Below are 18,832 nucleotides of genomic sequence, written 5' to 3'. Positions count from 1 at the left end.
CTCACCAGGAGAACAAAGATAAAGATCCTGCCAAGCAGTGTCCTCTGCATAACAAACCGCATCCTCTCCTGACATGCAAAGCCTTGGAGAAAAGTCCCTGGAGAACCGCAAAGCATTCCTAAGAGAAAACGGCATCTGCTACAAGTGCTGCTCTTCTACAACCCACCTTGCCAAGGATTGTAAGGTTAGTGTTAACTGCATAGAATGTCACAGCACAGAACACAACACAGCTCTACACCCTGGACCTTCCCCATTGACTTTACAACACAGTTATGGTGACACAGAGCATGGCGGGGAGCTCAGTGTGGAGCAAAGAGACACTACTGCAGTCATACCAGAGATAACTTCACAATGTCTGCAAAGACACTATTAGTGGAAGATCTTGCTCCTAAATCTGTTTAGTCAGAGTCTACCCTAACGGCGAAAACCGGAGAAAGCCGTCAAACTTTAAGCAATCCTAGATGATCAAAGTAATAAGTCTCTAGCCAGATCAACCTTCTTTGAGACCTTTAATAGCATAGGACCCAGCACTCCATACTCCTTAAGGACTTGTGCAGGGAGTTTTGAGACAATGGGGAGAACAGTAATCGGCTATCAAGTCGAGTCCTTAGACAGAAAGACATGCCTTCCCTTACCCACTATCACTGAATGCAATGAGATCCCTGATTATAGGTCTGAAATCCCTACACCAGACGCAGCTATCCATCATGCACATTTGAAACGTATAGCACATCTGATACCTGAACTGGACCCACTAGCCCAGATAATTCTACTCATTGGGAGAAATATCTTACGAGTCCACAAAGTCAGAAGTCAGATTAACAGTCCACACAATGCCCCTTATGCTCAAAGATTAGACCTAGGATGGGTCATAATAGGAGAAGTATGTCTTGGAAATGTGCATAAACCAGCTACCGTCAACAGCATGCTTACCTGTACTTTAGAAAACAGATGCCCTTCTCTATTTCAACCATGTCACAATCACTTCCTTGTAAAGGAGCTACCACACTGCACTGTCATAGACTCTCCTAGTGACAACCACATCTGTGACAGCTACCAAGACCATTTGGCTTGCACAGTCTTCCAAAGAACAAAAAGGGATGACCAAGTCGCAATGTCCATAGAGGACAATCTATTTCTGGAAATAATGAAAAAGGGACTAGTCAAAAATGATGCCAACAGTTGGGTTGCACCTCTACCCTTTAAAACACACAGATGGCGCCTACCTAACAGAGAACAAGTATTTAAACGTTTCTCTTCACTAAAATGCAACTTCTACAGGAAGCCAGAAATTAAAGATCACTTCTTCTCGGTCATGCTGAGATAGCTCCCATTCCTAAAGACACAAATGAATGCTGGTACTTACCAATGTTTGGATTATACCACCCAAAGAAACCAGGTCAGATAAGAGTCATGTTTGATTCCAGTGCCATCTCCTTAAATGATGTTCTCCTGACAGGACCAGACCTTAACAACAAACTCCTTGGAGTACTCATATGTTTCCGCAAGGACTCTATTGCTTTCACAGCTGACATTTAACAAATGTTTCATTGCTTCCTCGTGAGGGAAAGTGACAGGAATTTTGTAAGATTCCTTTGGTTCAGAGACAACAACCCCTCTAAAGATATTGCAGATTACCGCATAAGGGTACTCATCTTTGGTAACAGCCCTTCCCCTGCAGTTGCCATCTATGGACTCAGACGTTCAGCTCAAGAGGGTGAGCTAGAGTATTGTTCTGATGTTAGACAACTTGTGGAGATTTCTATGTAGATGACTATTTAAAATCTATGCCAACGGATGAGTTGGCAATCAGCCTCCTCAAGAGAGCTCAGGAAATGCTGGTCTGCTCTAATCTCAGGCTTCACAAAATAGCTTCCAACAGCAAAAGAGTGATAGAAACCTTCCCTTCTCAAGATCATACCAGTGACTTAAGGGATTTATATTTAGGAACTGATTCTCCACCAGCTCAATGTAGTCTTGGACTCTTATGAGACTTAAATCTGACTCCTTTACCTTCCAAGTGAACAGTGGGGAAAGACCCTACACCCGCAGAGGTGTCTTGTCTGTTATAAGCAGCTTGTATGACCCCTTAGGATTTGCTGCTCCTGTCACTATCCAAGGTAAAGCCTTGCTCAGAGACCTAACCTGCGAGTCATCCGACTGGGACGCACCTCTGTCTCTTCAGAAAAGAGATTTGTGGGAGGAGTGGAAAAGTTCTCTGTCCACCTTAACCAACCTTTATATTAAACATTCATATGCTCCTGTGCCTTCTACAGAAGTACAAACCAGAGACTATGTGTATTTTCTGATGCTTCAAGCCAAGCAATTGCTGCTGTTGCATATCTTAAAACTGTGGATATTAGAGGCCAGTGTCATATTGGGTTTGTCATGGGCAAAGAGAAGTTACCACCACTTCCAGAGCACACCATACCCAGGCTAGAACTTTGTGCTGCAGTGCCAGCTGTGACAACGATCCATACCATGATCTCACATTGTCAACTTGAGCCACAAAGATTCCAAAGATTCCCAACTTGGAAATTACTTCTTAGAGCAATTACCTGCCTAACTCATACAGCCCGTTCATTTAAACGTGCCACATCTCTAAGAGTGACTGAATGTAAAGGTTGGCATCACTGTCAAAATATTTACGCAACCAAAGAATTACAAATTCACTCAAACATCAACAATAAAGGTGTAGAGAGATACTTCAGTGAGCAAAGTTGTACATGGACTTTCAACCCACCTCATTCTTCTCATATGGGAGGTACATGGGAAAGGATGATTGGCATAATATGCAGAATCCTTGATTCCATATTCCTACAAGTAGGTACTGCAAGACTTACTCATGAGAGTTTAAGAACTTCCATGGCTGAGGTCTCAGCTATCGTCAGTGCCAGACCTTTGACTTCAGTTTCTAATGACCCAGAAGATCCGCTTCTGCTTACTCTTGCTACTCTTCTTACTCAGAAGACCGGGACTATCTATGCTCCTTCTGGAGAGTTCACCAACAAAGACTTATTCTAACAACAATGGAGGCAAGTTCAAAGCCTAGCAAACACTTTTGGGACAGGTGAAAAAGACAATATATCTCTACCCTTCAGCCAAGGACCAAGTGGCAAGTTGCCAAACCCAACCTAAAACCTGGTGACATTGTGCTTGTCAGAGATTGCCAGTCACAAAGTAATGCGTTGCCCTTGAGTATTGTCACCAAGAAGTTCCCAAGCAAGAAAGGAAAACTTCGTAAGGTCGAGGTCAAGATCTGTAAGCAAGGAAAGACAAAGTTGTTTCTCAGACCAGTGTCTGAACTGTTTTTACTGTTACCTACTTAGAGTTTAAATTTGTGGTATCAACGATACCAGACGGGGAGTGTCATGCCTTCAGCATAGGGTTATGTTACACTAATTCACATTAGCAGCCCCACCTAGTGGTCAGAACAGCAGCAGTTTAAATCTCATCCATTTTGACCTTCTTAGCATTCCATAGCAGTCTAGCAATGCATTCTGGGCTAAAGGAGCAGTAAGCAGCCATTTTCCCTTTCAGATGGTCCCAGACAGTCATCATTACATATGCTCAACCTGGTACAGAATCCAATGGTGAGTTCTTAGCTTCAACTGTACCATAGATCTGCTTAACCAGTTATGTTATGCATGTTAGCTGTACTATGTGACATTGCAGCCTGTACTTTGCATACTGTATGTTTCATGTTGTTTGCATATCCCATGTTATGTATATGTTTGCCTTGCATTCCCATGTACATATAGTAATCACCTTTTATTGTTTGTTTACAGTTTTACCACATCACTTGCAATATCATTACTAATCATCACATCACTTGTCTTATCATCACATTACTTATCATTTCCACGCAAGTTCCTCTATCAAATAAAAAACTCAGTTCTTCAGATCACATCTGACTGGATTATTGGAAGATAGATTATTGGTTATGCTGGCTGCTCCAAATTTGTCAGACACTTAGGGGGTCATTCAGAAGCGGTCGTTAGCGCCGATGCGCTTGGACCAGGTCGATGGCCCCCCACAGAGCATGCGCACGAGGGCGACGGTGCCGGCGTGCGCATGCGTGAGACCCGCTACTACCGACAGTGCCGGTCGTAGCGGGTCTCGATCCAAAGGGGGCGAGCTGTCGATGTTGATTGACAACTCACCCTGTTTGGAAGGCGGGCCGGGGGGGTGGCAGCCCAAACGGAGGCGTTCCCATCAATAGTGATGTCAGTGGAGAGCTTTCAGCTCAGACAGAGCCAGAAGCTCTCCGGGGCTAACGACAAGTGACACCCTACCCTAGGGTCTCGTCGTAAGCCCCGATGGTCACGATGGTCAATGACCATCGCAACCATCACCCGAGCGGTCGTTAGAGCTGTGGGTGTTAACCCACAGCCTAAAGACCACAACAGAGGCGGGCGGTCAGGATGCAAGTGGCCGCCCAGTTTCTGAGCGACCGCTTGCATCCTCCGACCGCCTCTGAATGAGGCCCTTAGTGCGAGGCAGTACAATGGACATCGCACACTACAAACACAGGGGGTCATTCAAAGTACGCTCGCAAACGGGTCGATGTTGCCCCACTGTGCATGCGCATGATGGAGGGAGCTCCGTCGTGCGCATGCGCGAGACCCAGACTGCGACAGCCAAGCTGTCGCTCCGGGTCTCGCACCAAAGGGGGCATGCTGTCGATGTTGATTGACAGCACGCTCCCATGGGAACGCCTACCGTCTGAAGCCGGCCCCACTGACATCACTAGTGATGTCAGTGGGAGTGATTTTGGCTCTGATAGAGCCAAAATCACTCCAGGGCTTGTGGCAGGGAGATCCTACAGCAGGGTCTCCGTTGCAAGTCCGATGGTCGCGATGCTCAAGACAGAGGAGGCTGATCCTGTACCTCATCAAGAACAGAGGAAGGGGGCCGGCTTTCCTTGAGTGACAGCAGGAGCAGGAGCTGTCCCTGTGATTATACTGAACTACTGTCAAAGAACAGGGAGAGGAAAGACACAACATTGTGAGTAGTACTGGACAATTTCCCCTGTCTTCATTCTGCAGCATTGGCTAGTACACACAACCCCATCTGAACAGTGCAGTGCCTAATATAATAATGCTTCAGAGAATAGAGAGAGAAATAGCTATTTTAGGAAAATTAGACTAACAGTTCTTGAAGAGTGATACAGACTTAGGCCCTCATTCAGAGCCGTACGCTCTGAGCAGAGCGCACGCTCTGAATGAGGGCCGGCCTCCATGAAAATGGAGCGACCTCCTGGACGCTCGTATAGCTGTGGGTCACCACCCACAGGCTATACGAGCGTGCATTTTGATGGCCGCGATGGTCGTGACCATCGCGACCATCGAAACTGCGAGCCGGAGCCTGCGGTTGAGGTTTTCAACCGCAAGCTCCGGAGTGATTTTGGCTCTATCAGAGCCAAAATCACTCCCACTGACATCACTAGTGATGTCAGTGGGCCGGCTTCTGACGGGAGGCGTTCCCGTGGCCTACCAAAGGGGGCGTGCTGTCAATCAACATCGACAGCACGCCCCCTTTGATCAGACACAACGAGCGAAGGACTTTCCTTCGCTCGTCGCGTCTGGCGCATGCGCACGACGGAGCTCCCTCCGTCGTGCGCATGCTCAGTCCAGAACATCGACCCACTTGCGAGTGGACAGCCGCTCGTGAGTGGGTCTGAATCAGGCCCTTAGTTATGAATCCCTTGTCTCAGCACATGATAGAAGCATTGCTTTTCCCAAAAAGCTTCAACAGATTATAGCTACCGAACGTAGCCAGGATATTTATAATATTGTGTACAACTATCTTCTCATTAGCTGAAAGGCAGACGAAGCTGTGAATCCACTTTACTGCAGGAAATAACTATTGTCCAGTGTAGTGCCGATAGCAAACAGCCACACACAGTAAGCAGACTACTCAAATTACTTTTCCCTGAGACCGCACGCCCCCTTTGATGCGAGACCCAGAGCGACGGATTGCCCGTTGCTATCCAGGTCTCGCACATGACGGAGCTGGCTCCATCATGCGCATGCACTCTGGGCCACCATCGACCCGGTTGTGAGCACTCAGCGCTTGCGATCGGGTCTGAATCAGGCCCAGTGTCCATACAGCCTCTTATAACAGATACAAAATAACTGTTAAAAGTCCGGATTCAGAAAACCAAAGCATAGTTTCAGTTAACCTCGATGAGACTTTAACATCAGTTCTTCAGGAGAATCTAATGAGTGAAATAGAGCTCAGGATTGCTACACACAATACAAATTGTCAGGGAGCTCAAGTAAGTAAGCATCTTCACTTTGTCAAGCTGACCACTACTGTGTATGTGCACCAACAACAGTAACTTGGCCAGTAATTGTAGACTTTAAAGGTAAAAACCATTAGTCCAGACTAAGGGTTAAAGTTAATATTAGTCTGAGTTATGGAGCGTACACACGGTCAGATTTGTCAGACTTGTCAGATTTGTCAGATGAACGACTGAACGATTAAACGATTTGGACGATTTGACCAAAGTTTTGAACGATTTGAACGATTGAACGATTTTTGACTGCATTAAAATGAATGGAATCGTCCAAGTCTGACTGCAAACTCATCAGATGTCAGATATCGTTATCTGACAAACGGGAACGCGCATCGTTGATCGTCCATCGTTCAGGCATGTCAGATATGAACGATTTTCCTTCAGATATGAACGACTGAACGATTTTTAAATCGTTATCGTCCATATCTGAAGAAAAAATCTGATCGTGTGTATGCACCATTAGAAATATTCATTGTTATCTCTACTAGTAGATAGTTAGCAAAAGTAAAATTGAAAGTTGGAAAATATTTATTCAATAAGCGTTGTTATCGGGGAATGCAATGTATTGTTGATGTTAATTCTGTCAGATAATAACTTTTTCATTCATAGCTCCAGTTCCGGAGTTCCTGTCGAATAAACCTGAATATTGTAAAGTGTTACCTTACTTACATGTGTGTATAGTGTTCAAAATATATTCATTGTTGGAAGTGTAAATCGAGATTTACTGTGTTAGGGAATCAGATCTACTTCATCTCTCTGCCCAGTAACCAAACTTACTGCTACGGAAGAGACCTGTACAACCCTTGGCGAGTGACAATTTGGTTAATCCTGTAGTGCTGGTCTCTACTCCATCTGGATGGAATCTGAACTCTGAAGGGTTCTGTCATGCTCCAGACCCAAAAAAACACCTCCTTACCTTTCCTGTGTCTGTCCAGGCTAGTGCTGAGGTCTGCTCATGCTGTGCATCACTCCCAGATAGCACAGAGGTCTGCTTACACTGCACATGGCTCCTGGCTGGTGCTGAGATCTGTCTGTGCTGCTCCTTCCCCTTTCACTCAGTGTCCTGTCCCTGAGCATGGAGGTGGCTCCCCACAGCTCCTTGCTCACAGCTTGTCTCCCCAGCATGATGGTACACAAGCTGCATGCCAGAGTTACCTCCAGAACAACAGTATGGGTACAACCATGTTGGACTCTGTCACCTGACTCTCTTCCACCAGTCAGAGCACTGCTGATCACAGCATCCAATGCCTGGGGATCCTCCCCTATAAATTTCTTGACTGGCTTCTATTGCAAGTACAATTTTGCTTCTGCTGTAGTTACAGCTCAGTGCTGAGCTCCCAGGTACTTTGTATCTGAATAACATAAGGACACCCACTTCTCCTTACTCACATCCATATACTAGAGGAACATAGCAAAACCATTGGTAACATCGGACCCATATGCACACTAGCACAAGCCCTGACCTTACTCAGAAATTGGTAATAGCCACGCACGCTATCAGTGCTATGGCTGCTTATGGCCACGCAGTGGATAATTTATGCAAGCCACCACAATAGCATTGAAACAGACTGGCACACTTGCGTTCAACTGACCACCCCTCCATCACCACCCACAAACGTCACTTCCTGTCAATCACTCTGCACTGGGTCTGCATAGCCTTAGCAATCGCAGTTCCCATCGCAATTGCTAGCTCATGCACATGAACTGCGATGCATGTGCAGAGCACAAACATCGACCAATTGCGTGCGTATCTGCATTCCTTGCTGAATCAGGCCCCCAATCCGTAACATTCCCATTCCAAGGCTGGTAATCAAGTCTCCAATTCCATCTAGAACTACAGTCTTGTTTTACTACAGAGACTTGTTCATATCTACCTCCATCTGTCCCATCTGAAATCTCCAAACAACGTTCCCATCTGATATCTCCAAACATCAGTTCCATACTATATCTCCAAACATCAGTCCTATAAGATATATTCAAACATTGGTCTCATCCGATATATTAAAACATCGGTCTCAAACCAATCCAGTTCTTCAATTCATCAACATCGGCCTCAAACCAATCCAGTTCTTCAATTCATCAACATTGGTCTGATACCGATCCAGTTCTTCAATTCCTCAACATCGGTCTCAAACTGATCCAGTTGTCACTAGATAGGTCACAAAGCAATTGAGTGCAAACAAAAAAATACAAATCCTATACAAAGCAAGAATTGCAATGGCAAAGATCAGCACAGAAAGGATTACTGGTATATCGATTCAAGTGCAACAAGGCACTGTATCTACAATGAGAAATGGTTCACCAAGTTAATCAAATGTGACCCTATCACTATCAAAGGAATTGTAAATCAAGTAGTTACAGCTATTAAAGTTGGGACAATTAAAGCTCATTAAAAAATTGGGACAAGAACAAGTTAGATAGATCTAAAATGTGCTGTAAGTACCAGAAATGGGAACAAATCTTATCGCTATCAGTGTCCAAGAACAGAGAGGCATAAAGTTTTGCTAAAGAAAAGATAGTGAGAAACAGAAGAGTGACTGTCATTGCTACAAGCACAAGATGCCAGCACTTCTACTTCCTTGACACACATCACTGTTACGACAACTGAGTCACGGGACCTCATTCATAGTCGGTCGTTGCGGCCGCTCGGTCGTACGCCACCGATGTTCGGTAAACTGTGCATGCATAAAATTCGCAATGCGCATGCGCAAACTAGCTATCACGATCAGAAATTTCTCTCTCCTTCAACTTGGCCAGGTCGTTAGTTTGAGTGACAGAATGAGGCGTTTGTGGGTGGTAACAGGGGAAGGTGCTTGTGAATGGGGGAGTGGAGATCCGAATGCAGACGTGCCTGACTATGCAAATGGCATTTTATGGGAGTGCATAATTAACTAAGTAATGTCATGGCACATGTGACAGGGGAGGTTTTTACACTGACTTGATCGTAGTGCTTAAGAGAGGGTATGGTCTACCTTAAGCTCTACAAACAGCACCGATAGTTCCCGATGGTCTCAATTAATCCTTATATGCCCAGAGATGACGTGTATTGCAAACGAGAAGGGGGCATATTTTTAGTCTTACGGCCGCATCCTCCCCTCGCTCGTCCAGCTAACGATCCCAACTTAACGACGCAACTTGCGAGCGCTTCATTTGCATATCCGGACCCTTTTACCTTACGACCGAGCGGCCGCAACGACCAACTCTGAATGAGGTCCACAGTCCTTGGAAATTTGGCATAGAAGATTTGGTCACCTTGGATACGACAGTGTTCAAAAGCTACAGAGCAGGGTGGTCAAAGGAACGATAGCGACTAATGCAGAAAAACCCCTATGTGAGAGCTGTATTGCAGGGAAACAAAGACAACAGTTGGTTTCAAAGTCAACAAACAGCTACAAAACCAATTAAAATAGTGCAATCAGATGTGTGTGGTTGAATGGAAGTAAAATCTGTGAGTTGATACAGATACTTTGTGATGTTTATAGATAGCATAACAAGGATGACATGTACTTTATCAGAGAAAAATCTGAAGTGGCAAAATAGATTGTAGATTACAAGAGAACTGTAGAAAATCAAACAGTTTACAGAGTCAAAAGAGATCTGATAACAGAGAGGTGGAGCAATTCTTAAGAAAATTTGGAATAGAGCATGAATTGACCATTGCCCATACTCCTGAGCAAAATGGTGTCAGTGAGCGAGCAAATCAAATACTAGTAGAGAGAGTAATATGCATGCTAAAGGCTGCAGGAATATATAAACAAGTTTGGGAAGAAGCCATGTCCGCAGCAATTTATCTCAAGAACCGTTCTCCCATGGTTGCCCAAATGGACACAACACCAACTAAAATGTGGTCAAAGAGAAAACCAAGTGTACGACTTCTGAAAACTTTGTGACGTATGGCCTATGTGCATATACCAAAAGAGAAAAGAAGAAATCTAGTTTCAAAGTCAGTGAAGAGCATCAAGCTTGGCTATTGCCACTAGAGCAAAGGTTATAGATTGTGGAATCCAAATGATATCATTAAAGAAATAATGTAAATTGTAGAAAAGCTGGAAGCTGATATGTAGAACAAGTACAATATGTGTCACTGGACATAACAGCAGCTGAAGACATATCTGATACAGAGTGTGGAAGTTCAACCAGAGAGAAAAACCTCTGGAAGGTCAATTTTCAGCAAACCACCCATACACTAGTATCACAGATATATCTCCTGCTTACCTTCCTCTCCCGGAATGGCCCGCTGTCCCCATACACTAGTATCACAGATATCTCCTGCTTACATTTCTCTCCCGGAATGGCCGCTGTCCCCATATACGAGGATCACAGATATTTCCTGCTTACCTTTCACTCCCGGAAATGTCCCGCTGTCCCCATACACTAGTATCACAGATATCTCGTGCTTACCTTCCTCTCCCGGAATGGCCGCTGTCCCCATACACTAGTATCACAGATATCTCCTACTTACCTTCCTCTCCCGGAATGGCCTGCTGTCCCATACACTAGTATCACAGATATCTCCTACTTACCTTCCTCTCCCGGAATGGCCCGCTGTCCCCATACACTAGTATCACAGATATCTCCTGCTTACCTGTCGCTCCCGGAATGGCCCGCTGTCCCCATACCAGTGGCGTAACTAGGGCAGGGCGAGCGAGGTACGTGCCCTGGGTGCCGTGGCAAGCCCCACAGAGGGGTCGCAGCCGGCCAGGACATCATACCCGCACCGCCCCCCCGCCACCATTGCACCAGGTCCCGGACGACTTTATTACTGTGAAGAGCACTGCCTGCTGTTGCTGCTGGGAACTGTAGGGGGAGCTGCAGCAGAAGTGCACAGCCCCTCCCAGGCAGTGTTGCCATTCAGAGCTGACGCCGGAGGCCAGGATGAATCTCCTTCCCCAGCGCTGTCTCTGCTCCGGACCAGCCAGGTAAGTAAGTATTATTATTTTTTTGCTGGTGGGGGTCGGGCTGCCAGAGGGGGAGGGGTAACTTTCAATTGATGTCAGCCTTGTTTTTACTTGGCTGGCTGCATCTATTCTGTGTGAAAGATGTGTGTGTCACTGTGTGTGTGTATCTGTGTCAGTGTGTGTGTCAGCATGTGTGTGTGTATCACTGTCAGTGTATGTGTGTCACTATGTGTCAGCATGTGTGTGTCACTATGTGTCAGCATGTGTGTGTCACTGTGTCAGTGTGTGTGTGTGTGTGTGTCAGCATGTGTGTGTGTGTGTCACTATGTGTGTCAGCATGTGTGTCACTGTGTGTGTGTATTTGTGTCACTGTGTGTGTGTCACTGTGTCAGTGTATGTGTGTCAGCATGTGTGTGTGTGTCACTGTGTCAGCATGTGAATGTGTGTCACTGTGTGTGTATGTGTGTCACTGTGTGTTTGTATCTGTGTCACTGTGTGTGTGTATCTGTGTGTGTCACTGTGTCAGTGTGTTTCAGTGTGCATGTCACTGTGTCTGTGTGTGTGTCACTGTGTGTCTGTGTCAGTGTGTGTGTCACTGTGTGTCACTGTGTTTCTGTGTATGTGTGTCAGTGTGCGTGTCACTGTGTGTCTGTGTCAGTGTGTGTATGTGTGTCAGTATCTGTGTGTGTATGTGTGTCAGTGTGCGTGTATCTCTGTGTGTGTATGTGTGTCAGTGTGCGTGTATCTGTGTGTGTGTATGTGTGTCAGTGTGCGTGTCACTGTGTGTGTGTATGTGTCAGTGTGCGTGTCACTGTGTGTGTGTGTATCTGTGTCAGTGTGTGTGTATGTGTGTCAGTGTGCGTGTCACTGTGTGTGTATCTGTCAGTGTATGTGTGTCTGTGTCAGTGTGTATGTGTATCTGTGTCAGTGTGTGTCTGTCAGTGTGTGTGTGTATCTGTGATGATGTGCTGAGAGATGACACGGAGGGGAGGGATGGTGTGGCTGAGAGATGACAGAGGGAGGAGGTGATGGTGTGGCTGTGAGATGACTCAGGGGGGAGATGGTGTGCTGAGAGATGACGCAGGGGGGTAAGAGGTGGTGTTGCTGAGAGACTACGCAGGGGTAGGTGATGGCATGCTGAGAGATGACGCAGGGGGGGAGTCGATGGTGTGCTGAGTGACGATGCAGGGAGGGAGGTGATGGTGTGCCTGAGAGACAATGCAGGGAGGGAGGTGATGGTGTGGCTGAGAGACAATGCAGGGAGGGAGGTGATGGTGTGGCTGAGAGATGACGCAGGGGGGGAGTCGATGGTGTGCTGAGAGACGATGCAGGGAGGGAGGTGATGGTGTGGCTGAGAGATGATGCAGGGGGGGAGTCGATGGTGTGCTGAGAGACGATGCAGGGAGGGAGGTGATGGTGTGGCTGAGAGATGATGCAGGGGGGGGTCGATGGTGTGCTGAGAGACGATGCAGGGAGGGAGGTGATGGTGTGGCTGAGAGATGATGCAAGGAGGGAGGTGATGGTGTGGCTGAGAGATGACACAAGGGGGAGATTGTTTGGCTGGGAGACGCAGGGGGAAGGAAGTTACACAGGGGGAAGGAAGTTACACAGGGGGAAGGAGTCTCGTTGAACCGCTGTTGTATGATGATGACCTTGTTAATATTCTTACACAAACAGGCATCTTCCAGACGATGTGACCTACAGTACATGAATAGTGAATACCGACTGAAGACGCCATCGTCCCAGGGAGGATACATCTCTTCAGAGGTACCACATTGTGAGAAACCACCGCATAGGTAAGATGCATATGGAATGGAAAGGAATGTTCCGAGAGTGACTAGAAATGGGTGGTGTGTCATGTCGGCACACCACATTCGGTATGTGACCACGCCCCTTTGTCATGTGTCCACACCCGTTTTTTTGACGCGCGCCTATGACACGCACACTTTTTTGGGGTGTATATTTGTGTGTGTATGTGTGTGTGTGGGGGGTGCCATTCTTAAACTTGCCCTGGTCTCCAAAAACCATAGTTACGCCACTGCCCCATACACTAGTATCACAGATATCTACTGATTACCTTCCTCTCCCGGAATGGCCGCTGTCCCCATATACTAGTATCACAGATATCTCCTGCTTACCTTCTTCTCCCGGAATAGCCCGCTGTTCCCATACACTCTTATCACAGATATCTCCTGCTTACCTTTCTCTCCCGGAATGGCCCGCTGTCCTCATACACTAGTATCACAGATATCTCCTGCTTACCTTCTTCTCCCGGAATAGCCCGCTGTTCCCATACACTCTTATCACAGATATCTCCTGCTTACCTTTCTCTCCCGGAATGGCCCGCTGTCCTCATACACTAGTATCACAGATATCTCCTGCTTACCTTTCTCTCCCGGAATGGCCCGCTGTCCCCATACACTAGTATCACAGATATCTCCTGCTTACCTTTCTCTCCCGGAATGGCCCGCTGTCCCCATACACTAGTAATACAGATATCTCCTGCTTACCTTCCTCTCTCCCGGAATGGCCCGCTGTCCCCATACACTAGTATCACAGATATCTCCTGCTTACCTTTCTTTCCCAGAATGGCCCATTGTCCCCATACACTAATATCACAGAAATCTCCTGCTTACCTGTCTCTCCCAGAATGGCCCTCTGTCCCCATACACCAGTATCACAGATATCTCCTACTTACCTTCCTCTCCCAGAATGGCTGCTGTCCGCCAGACTCGGATTCCAAAATGATTCAATACGTCATCATCCTGATGTTGGATTCTCATGGGTTTTGGATACTCTAAAGGTACCAGAGTCAGTGGTACTGTGTCTATCCAGGGGTGCTGTGTCTGTCCAGTGGTGCTGTGTCTGTCCAGGGGATACCGTGTCCATCTAGGGCAGGGGCTGCTGTGTCCATCCAGGGGTTGCTGTATCCATCCTGGGGCGGGGGATGCTCTATCCATCCAAGGGTGCCAAGTGTAATAAAAAATAAAACCTGATAAAAGCTAAATAATATAATTTTTTTTTGTGCTGTACCCCAGGGTACTATTTTTTTTTTTTTTTCTTTTACTGTGTCGCTGCCGGTCAGACCACAGTGTAATATTCATACACGTATTGTGACACTATGGGCCTGATTCAGAGCTGCTCGCTCGCGCTGTGCATTCACAAGCGGCCCAATGTTCTGCGTACACGCATGCGCACGCTTCATTCTGTACAGACAAAGTGGCTGCTCGCTAAGATATGGTGGGCGTGCTTATGCCTTGGCGAGCATTCGCTTCCCATGGCGTTACTTTAACAAATTTGCATATGCATCTAGCGAGCGAACGCAGATAGTGAGCGGGTCTAAATCAGGCCCTATAAGTTGTAGCGCAGTGTAATATTCATACACATATTGTGACAGTGTAAGTGTAACCGCAGTGTAATATACACATATTGTGACACTATGTGGAAACGCAGTGTTATATTCAACACGTATTGTGACACTGTAAGGTATAGCGTACTGTATTCATAAAAATTATTGAGACACTGTAAGTGGAAACGCTGTGTAATATTCAACACATATTTTGACACTAAGTGGTAGCGGTGTATTCATAAAAAATATTTTGACACTGCAAGTGGAAACACAATGTAATATTCAACATCTATTGTGAGTCACTGTTAATGGTATCATAAAAAATATTGTGACACTAAGTGGAAACGCAGTGTAATATCCAACACGTATTGTGACACTGTAAAGGATAGCGCACTGTATGCAGAAAGCTTATTGTGATACTGCAAGTGGAAACACAGTGTAATATTCAACACATATTGTGAGTCACTGTAAATGGTAGCGCAGTGTATTCATAAAATATAATTGTGACACTGTAAGGGATGGCGTTGTGTATTCAAAAAAAATATTGTGACACTGTAAGTGGTAGCACAGTGTTTTACTCTTAAGAATTCTTGTGGCACTGTAAGTGGTAGTGCAATGTGTTATTCTTTTCTTATTCATAAAATATATTGTGACTCTATAGGAAATTGATACTGCAGTGTAATATTTAAAATGCATACAAATTGACATATGTGCTGTACCCCACTTCATTCATGTTTGTTGAGATGGAGAACAATCAGTTGAGAGGATAGCAGGAACCACATACTAGTGCTGGAGCTGCTGCCAGTGCCACAAGTCATGACGATACTACTCTACATCATCTACTAAAGCTGATGCCCAAGGATATACAGGGCTTAAGTCAGGGCATCTAAACTAATTTCTACCCAAATCCGGACAACAATTGTCAAGCCATCTGTACCCATTGCCATGCCAGAGTAAGTAGAGGTAGGGACCCTAACTATCTAGGAACCTCCTCCCTGTTACGTCATCTACAGCGTATTCATCAAAAGTGTTTGCAAAATTCAGAAACTTTGGATAAAAATTTAACAACAAGCAGTCCAGCATCAGCTAGTTCCCTTCTCTCTCTAGATCCAAGCACCTGGCATCTTCACCACCAACACCTTCATCAAAAATATCCTTAATCATGATCGGAAATAGTCCTGCATCCAATTTGATAAGGCTAACTCACTCCTCCCCTATCCTAGATTCCTCAGAAGAATCTGCTGCTGCTGGGAGTGAGTCTTCATCCCAGAAGGGGACCAGGAAGACTACTAGTAGTAGTTCTAAAAAACAATTGACTGTTAAACAATCCTTTGCAAGGAGGAGCAAGTATGACAGCAGTCAACCAGTTGCACAGCAGATCACTGATGCCATAACATCTATGCTGGTATTATATCTGCCATTAGTGCAGTGGATTTTAGACAGTTAATTGAGGTCCTGTGTCCCCGCTACCAAATCTTATTTAGTTTTCACTTCACTAGGAAAGTAATTCCCAGCCTGTTCAGGGATGTTAAAAATAACTTAATTAGTGTCCTCCAAAGTGCTGTTGTACCCACTGTCCACTTAACCACAGATATGTGGACAAGTGGAACAGGACAAACGCAAGATTACATGACTTTAACAGTCCACTGGGTCAGTGTATTGCCTTCAGTGCCACCAACAGCAGCAGCATCTAAGAAACAGCAGCTCATTCAGAGGCAGGCTACTTTGTGTATCACCGGTTCACCGGTATCACTGATAACCTTTTAGAAAAACTCAGGGAAGTCATTGCATAATGGCTTACCCCACTTGGACTCTCCACAGAATTTATGATTTCTGACAATGCCACCAATATTGTGAGAGCATAAATTTCTGTACATTTTTGCCAGTCAGCAGGTGCATGTAGAAGATTGCAGCACCTGCAGGAAATGTTGAATATGCCCTGCCACCAGCTGAAGCAAGAGGTAGTTGCAAGGTGGAACTCCACCCTTTATATGCTTCAGCGGACTGAGCAACAGCAAAAAGCCATCCAAAGCTAGACAGCATACTAAGACATAGAAAGAGGAGGGGGAATGTACTTTACTCAAGCTCAGTTGAAAATACTTTCTGTGTTGTGCAAAGTGCTGAAAGCCTTCGAAGTAGTCACCTGTGAAGTGAGTTCAGAGACTGCCAGCTTGAGTCAAGTACTTTCCCTAATTAGACTGCTGGAAAAGCAGCTTGATAAACTGAAGGAGGAGCTGAAATGAAGCGATTCTGCTAAGCATGTTGGACTTGTTGATCAAGTCCTTTATTCGCTTCGCCAGGATCCAAGGGTTGTCAGGATCTTACAATCGGATCAATACATTTTGGCGATAATGCAGAATCCTAGGTTTGTCATACGTCGTGTCTTTCTTCCCAGCGGAAACAGATCTGAGGAGATGCAAAGAGATGTTGGTAAGGAAATTGTCAGCTCAAGCAGCATGTGATGCAGAGATGGCTCCTCTTTCAGTTTCTCCAGCAAGGGCGGCTGCCAGGAAAAAACTAAACATTCCCAAAAAAAGACCCACTGGTAATGCAGATGAGTCAACACAAGTTTTGATATCTGGTTGGGTCTTAAAGAATTGCCTACTATTAATGAGACCTCTACCATGACTCCAGCTCATACGGTCACCATTAAAAGAATTGTTGAGAATTATTTTAATGATAGTGTACAAATAGGCATGTCAGACAGTCCATTTCACTACTGGCAGAAAAAAAAGGCAGTTTGAAGGCCCTTGCACCAACTGGTTTTGCTGTACTTGAGCTGCCCACCCTTCAGGATGTACTCAGAAAGAGTTTTTAGCACAGCCGGGAACCTTGTCAGCGATAGGCATAGGAGGCTACTTCCTCAAAATGTGGAAAAGATTATGTTCATCAAAATGCACTACAATTTCACGAGAAACACCTTTACCGTCAAATACATCCAAAAATTAAGGAATCATCTGAGGCTTTAATGGTGGATTCCAGCGGGGATGAATTAATATTTTGTGAAGATGATGTACACACTGATGAGTGTGAGGAATCAGATGATGATGGTGACATCTTGCCTTTGTAAAGCCAATTTGTGCACGGAGAGATCATTGCCAGCATTGTCAGCTGCCCATTGCATGATGCGCTGTATGGGGCATTGTTGTCTGACATTTTTAATTTTATAGTATATTAAGCTGCCATCCTGTCTGTCACTGCTGTGTTGCTAATGTTTCATAGATGTCATAAATTATTGTAAACTGCTGTGCTTTTGTGCCACTGATGCTTACTTTTTTTTTCTGTTTCATACTGTATTTATTTCAACTAAAATCACAAATAGGTATATTTGCAAAATACTCTTATGCCAGTTTTCATCCTTGATTTTTAGATACCAAGCTGGTGGGCTTGGCTTTCCTTGATCATAACAGCCATGTTTGGTCAGATGCAACTCAAACACCAAATAGAGAGGCTATTTTGTGATGGTATCTGGAGATGTTCTCGCTCCTTCCCTCCCAGTCTTCCCATACATAATCTCAGAAGTGCAATGATAACAGATGTTTAGTAACAGACTTTAAAATCCCTCTGCCCCCTTCCTGTTCAGAGCTTCCATTTTGTGTGCTGCCACAGACATCTTTGATTCTTTAAAAAAAAAAATCGGAACCACAGAGAAGCTCCATGTCACGTCTGAGACTGGAGTAGAAGACGTGGAGGGCCTAAGTTGTGGGAGGAAGTGGAGACGAGGGGCCTGGATATATGTTCTCCTCATCCACAGGTCTTGAGTGTTGGCGAGACCTGGGCAAAGGTGCGGAATCTAACCCACAGGATGGTGTTCGCCAGTGACCCCCCCAATTGGGATTTGGGCTTAGCTGCACCCCGTGAGCAGGTCGCGGTCCTTTGACCAGGTACCCAAGCCCTGCGGGAATAGAGACCCAACACCCGTGGCCCAGAGGGGTGATGCCTGGATAGGCACTAGTAATACCCTAACCGTACAATAACTATATCTTGACACGTGGATCAAATATCAAGTGGAGACTCACGGTTACTTGAAAAATCGCCAGAGACAGAGGGCACACAGGTAGGGATGGTATACACTGCTGCACGGATATTCACCAGAGACGGGAGGCACACAGGTGGAGATGGTATACACTGCTGCTCGATATTCACCAGAGATGGGAGGCACACAGGTAGAGGTGGTATACACTGCTGCTCGATATTCACCAGAGACGGGAGGCACACAGGTAGAGGTGGTATACACTGCTGCACAATATTCTCCAGAGACGGGAGGCACACAGGTAGAGGTGG

The 18,832-nt window shown here is 45.7% G+C and overlaps 1 protein-coding gene across 1 annotated transcript in view; it reads left to right on the top strand.

Moving 5' to 3' along the window:
* Positions 1 to 12,926: 12,926 nt before the first annotated feature.
* LOC148480784 (olfactory receptor 52K2-like) overlaps positions 12,927 to 18,832 on the top strand; it is a 34,073-nt gene continuing 28,167 nt past the window's right edge. Inside the window, exon 1 of the mRNA XM_088453859.1 lies at positions 12,927 to 12,995. The gene's annotated coding sequence lies outside the window, so the exon portion shown is untranslated. The remainder of the gene's footprint in view (positions 12,996 to 18,832) is intronic.

This window comes from Taudactylus pleione, unplaced genomic scaffold (assembly GCF_031769625.1).
Source record: "Taudactylus pleione unplaced genomic scaffold, aTauple2 ptg000597l, whole genome shotgun sequence".
Classification (NCBI taxonomy): domain Eukaryota; kingdom Metazoa; phylum Chordata; class Amphibia; order Anura; family Myobatrachidae; genus Taudactylus; species Taudactylus pleione.
The sequence above is the reverse complement of the archived record's forward strand: the minus strand, read 5'-3'. Positions and strand labels throughout refer to the sequence as shown.